The sequence below is a fragment of the Solanum pennellii genome, chromosome 8 (genome assembly GCF_001406875.1).
Source record: "Solanum pennellii chromosome 8, SPENNV200".
Taxonomy (NCBI): domain Eukaryota; kingdom Viridiplantae; phylum Streptophyta; class Magnoliopsida; order Solanales; family Solanaceae; genus Solanum; species Solanum pennellii.
In genome coordinates this window covers 55,736,066-55,742,046 of record NC_028644.1, presented here as the reverse complement: position 1 = coordinate 55,742,046, position 5,981 = coordinate 55,736,066, and positions in this window count along the sequence as shown.

Sequence of the window (5,981 nt, the reverse complement as noted above, 5' to 3'; positions counted from 1 at the left end):
ATCAAGTTACAATTATATCTATTTTTGTAGTCAATAATGTATCATGGCTCAAGGTATTTCATCTAGTTGAAATTTCATATATATCAAAGAATAATTGTGTGTGCACAAAGCACTTCGTCTAGCTGAAATCTCCCCAATTACATATTTTTTGCTCAAGGCTATTAATGTATCTCTTCGAGAATAACAATGTATCACGAATTACATATCAAAAATAAAAAATACTAATTCACAACTTAAGAACTAGACAATATACTTACTTCAATACTTGAGCATTGAATCATCACTGTTGCAAATCCATTTTTCCAGTCAATAAAAGGCAAACTCTACAGATTGATGAATAGCCTCTATAACTACAAATTTGACTCGCTTAACTATGATAATAAGTCGCGTGCATAAAAATCTGTCAATTATATTAAATCAATAACACACAAATACCTTGACTCTCCTTTTCACCAACTTCGACACTAACAATTTCACCAGATGTAACATCAAGGCAATTCATCTCCAGCCATCTTGTTTGTTGTATCAATGGCGTATTCTAGATTCACTTCAACTGTAATGGTGGATTTGAGATTCACAAAAGGAATCGTTTATCCAATAACTATTTCATCACTATTGCATCGTTCATAACTCACATCTCACGCCCAAATTTCTGAATATCTCAACAAAATCAACATATTCATCTATTTTGGACCTGTTATGATTTGAGATATATGAAGGAGAAGAAAATTTGAATTTTGAATTTGTTACAGATCAGAATAGATTGATATCAATCTGTTTTGCATGATTTGTGGAATCTGTTTTGCGTGATTCATGGGACTGCTAATTAATTTTACGTTTGGACTCCTTTTTAAACTCAACAATCGAGTTATTTTTATGTATCAGATATTATGTATGCAGCTGAATATAATGTATCCGGATGCTACAAATTTTAAGGGATTATTGTAAAATAGAAAAGAATAAGGATAAGATGTAATATATGTTTTACACTATGAGATTTATGTAAGTTATACTTTCTTTTCATAATCTCCATTATCCCCTACCAGTTTTAACATTTTCCAAAATCCCTTATTTCCTTTCAAACTCCAAACATTTGATACATAAATCCTAACTCCCAAAATTAATATTTATTCCTTCCTTATTTCAATCCACAAATCACTCCCTAGACCACACCAAAAATGGAATCAAAATTTCAGAAAATAATTTTTTATTTCTCAACAATAGAATTTCATATTATAATAATAAAAAGTAAAAATAACATCAAAGTTGATAAAAATCAATCGTTATTTCTAAAAAAAATCAAATTAAGAAAATGAAAAAATAAGATAAAAGCAAAAAACTTATAAAAAAAAGCAAAAAAATTAAAATTGATTGAATCATAAAAAAATATATGTTGAATCAAAATTTAGAAAAACTCTTTTACTTTTTGGTGATGAATTTTTTTTTAAAGAAAAATAACAAATGATTGAGATTTGAGAATAACGTGGAGAAAGAAATAGGAAAAATAATAACAACAAAAATAAAAATCAACTAATAGAAAGAAAATCAATTGATTGATATACCTTATCAATCACAAATTACTATATTATGGAAGAATATTTGTTATTTAATTATACTAGGATTTCTTTTCATATTTGATTATTTTATTATTAAATAATATTTTTCTTATTTCATTCATATTGTTAGAAATCTTTTGTTACAAATCAAAAACTAGAAAGTCGTATTTGATTTGCAATGTTTATACATGTTCGAATTTTAAATCTACATTGAAATACACGTTCAAAAAAAATTTGTTGGATCAGTCATTACACGATTATCACTGCCAAAGACACAATGTATCTCATTTATTTTGATTCTTAAATTAGTCTTGTTAGTTTTATTATTGATTCGATACATCATTGCTACAATCGTTGTTTGTTTCACGAATCTGATTCTTAATTTTCAATGTATCTCGTTTATTTTGATAAAAACATTATGTATTAAATTAAATATTTTGATACATAAATACGTAAACATTGATAATCTTATTGTATCAAATACATAATCAACTACTAAATGATACCTTTATAGATACACTTTATTTCAGCTTACACACACTATTCTTTCACAACCTTATTGTATCAGATACATTATTATCAACAAAAAGAAATTATAGAAAAAAGCATCTGATCAACTTGAAATCTTCCACAATTGCATATTTATCTTTCAAGGCAAACAATATATCTTTCTTCCAGAATCATAGACTGAATATAGATACTCTGATTATTCAAAAACCTGTTAACATTAAAGAAATTAGTGATACATTCCGTAAAACATTTATTTCTATGCATCAATCACAAAAAATCAAACAACTAAACTTATATACTTATATCAGGTACACAATATAACTTTAATCTGATACATACCTCATTCTTGAGCATTTTGATGCTTTTACAACAAAATATATGCATAATGTATCATCTATAAAGTATAGTATTTCACAAACGACAAGATATACAAATAGTAATGTATCATGTTAGATATTTGGTAATGAAACAATAATTTAAATTAATATTACATGTATCACACAGTAACTTGTTGATCTTTATTTCCAAGATTACTTATTTAATGTATCTAATTAATAGGAGTATAATACTTATCAATTTATACAAGAAACACAAATACTAATGTATCACGATTGAATGGTCATCTCAAAAATATAAATAAAAATCGAATTAACAACACAATATATGTAGTTTCATATCTCTGATTGTCAGATCTATTTTACTATGCAATTAAAACTCTGATCTATTTTATACATTGCAAATATAGACTCATATTCTTTCCAGATTTTTGAATGTCAGATTTTTTTTTCCAGATTCTTCATTGTCTTAGCAAAATCAAAAAATATTCATGATGTACCTTCTCATTGTTTTTGTGATTTTGAATCAAAATTGAAAGGATCTTTGACGAATTGGAAGAAGAAATTTAAAATTCCACTTATAACTCACCTTGATTTTTCAGATTCTTGAACGTATTCATGATCATGTATCGGCTATTGTTTTCAACTTTTAAAATCTATTATGATTGGGGAAAGAATTGAAAGATGAAAAATTGAATTGTTTGAAACCATATGAATTTGTAATAGAATTGAGAGAAAAAAATTTAAATTTTGAATTGAAGGCGGACAGATTTGAAAGAGAATTGGAGAAGAAAATTTAAATTTTGATTTGATTAAATCTGATAATATTTTGAAGAGATTGAAATCAATTAAATTAGCGTAATTTGAGGAACTAACAATCAATTTTATATTCTCTTTCCTTTAAAAGTGTAACTGAATTTGTTTTAATGTATCATATTTAATGTATCCAACTTATTTGCTATGTATCTGAATAACATTATTTTAAAGGAATTTTTCGTAAATTTAAAAAGAGTAGGGATAGAATGTAATTTAAATCTTACACTATGGGATTTAGGCAAGTTATACTTTTTTTTTTAAACAACATTTATTAATCTCAATAACATTCTTTGTTAGTGATAAGATGTTTGCAACTATTCTAATTAATTTTAGGGAAAATACATATATTTGTCCTTGAACTTGTATCAAAAAGTCATTTACACATTTAAACTATTATGGTGATCTATTACCCACTTTATTTTATTCAAAGTGATATTAATATTCCCTTTGAAGGTGACATGACAGAGAAAGTGTCTTTATTTTCTTTAAGGTGCGTGAGAAGAAGAAAATGTATGTTAAAATGACAAATTTGAACACGCGGCACTATTTTATTGGTCATTATACAATTAAGTATTAAAAAATTCAATATATTAATTATATCAATCTTCTTTCTTTTTTTGGTCCTTTTATTAGTGGTCTCAATTTCTTTAAAATTTTTATACATGTTTTTTAGGGAAAAGGGACGGATTTACCCCCGAACTTTAATAAATGGTACGTCTACACCCTTTGTTATACTTTGCATACACATACGTCCCTACCGTCCAATTATAGGTACAAATATACCCCTCTCACTAACTGATCCCTATTTTTTTTACACATGTCTTAATCCTATTAAACTACCTGTTTGACCCTTTTTTTTTAACCTGTAACCCAAATATCCGCCCCATTAGCCCATAACTCAACCAGTACACTCTAAAGGAATCTTAATTTAAACACCCAAATTAACATTCAGCCAAGTATCTCTTGCAATGCCCTTTCCAATTGGTTTAGAATTATTTGTAGTTCAATACTTTTTTATGACATAATAAGAAATGGAAGGAGAAAAAAAACTAGTGCATTCACTCATATCCAAATCCTCTTTTTCATTCCTTGTGGTAATGCAAAATTGAATTTGTTCACAAGCCTTGCTAATGCTAGCTCAATTATCACAATAGCAAAAGGAATGCCTAGGCAACCCCTCCTGCCAGCTTCGAACGGAATCAACTCAAAGTTTAGTCCTCTGAAATCAATATCACTATTCAAGAATCTCTTAGGCCGGTACACCTCTGGTTCATCTCATGATAATGGGTCTCTTCCGATTGCCCAACATTTATAAGGACTTGAGTTTTAGTAGGTATGTCATAGTCTAGTAATTTTACGTCTTCCATTGATTCTCGAGGAATTGGTATTGGAAACGGTGGATTAAGCCTGATACTCTCTTTGATTATTGCTTTGAGATACTACATATTTCCTAAGTCGTCCTCTGTTATTCTTACTTTCCCTTGGGCTAATCCTCGCACTTCATTCTGTAATTTCTCCATGGCTCTTGGATTCCTCAAAAGCTCAATTATTATCCACTCTAAAGTTGTATATATTGAATCCACAACGAGTCCGTTGCAAAAAAAGTTGATGTGTGAGAAATTTGGGTGAATGTTAATTTGGGTGTTCTAATTAGGATTTCTTTTAGTGTGTATTGAGTGGGTTATGGGTTATGGGGCGGATAGTTTGGCTATGGGTTAAAAAAAGGGTCAAATGGGTAGTTTAATAGGATTAAGACACGTGTAAAAAAAATAGGGATTCGTTAGTGAGAGGGTATATTTGTACCTATAATTGGACGGCAAGGGCATATGTGTACGCAAAGTATAACGGAGGGCATAAACGTACCATTTATTAAAGTTTGGGGGTAAATCCGTTCCTTTTTCCTTTTTTTTATATCTTCTTCTTCAACGATTCATTTTCATTTGTCACCATTGATGATTTCCTCACTTTATCCTTGGAAGCATATCCAATACACTATCCTTAAAGAGAAACTCCAAAAAGAACAATTGTTTTTCTCAAGTTGTGACATCAAAAGGATCAAACAAACATGGAATTAAAACAAAAATTTCAAAAGATCTACAATCATGTGCTCACTTTCATTGAGTCAATTAATACACATAGCTCGTGCTCTCTGTTTATTGAATTGTTCGTGTGATTGCAGAAAAACTCTTTAGAAATTCACCCAAAAAGAAGCACCAAAATAAAACAAAATCTACGTTAAAGTTTGTAATTTTTCTACTCGCAGTCATCAGAGAAGATCACCGAAATAAATCATGAGAAAGATAATGACTTTTATTGAAAATCCTATCACATTTATACATAAAATTCAATATTCTATTGCTTAAAATTATCAAAAATCCATCTAAAAAAATATTTCTATCTGTCTTCTTTGCAGATCTGAAATTTACAGATCTGAAGTTCACTGGCAACAATGGTGTTGTCCCTCCACCTATCGTTGTCGCCAAAATCTCTATACTTCATAATCGTTTTATTGTCTACCTTTTTTCTTTTCAAATTTCTCGTTTTTGTAACGACCTGTTTAGTCGTTTTAAGCAGCAGATTTTATTTCTGGAAAAACTGGCTGAGACGACGGATCCCACGACGGACCGTCATGGGAACGACGGACCGTCGAGGATGTCTCGTTCCAAAACACTTAGAATTCTGAAATTTGGGTACTGAAATCGACTCTCTGAACTTCGTAACGGAATGGCAGGACGGACCGTCGTGGGCACGACGGACCGTCACA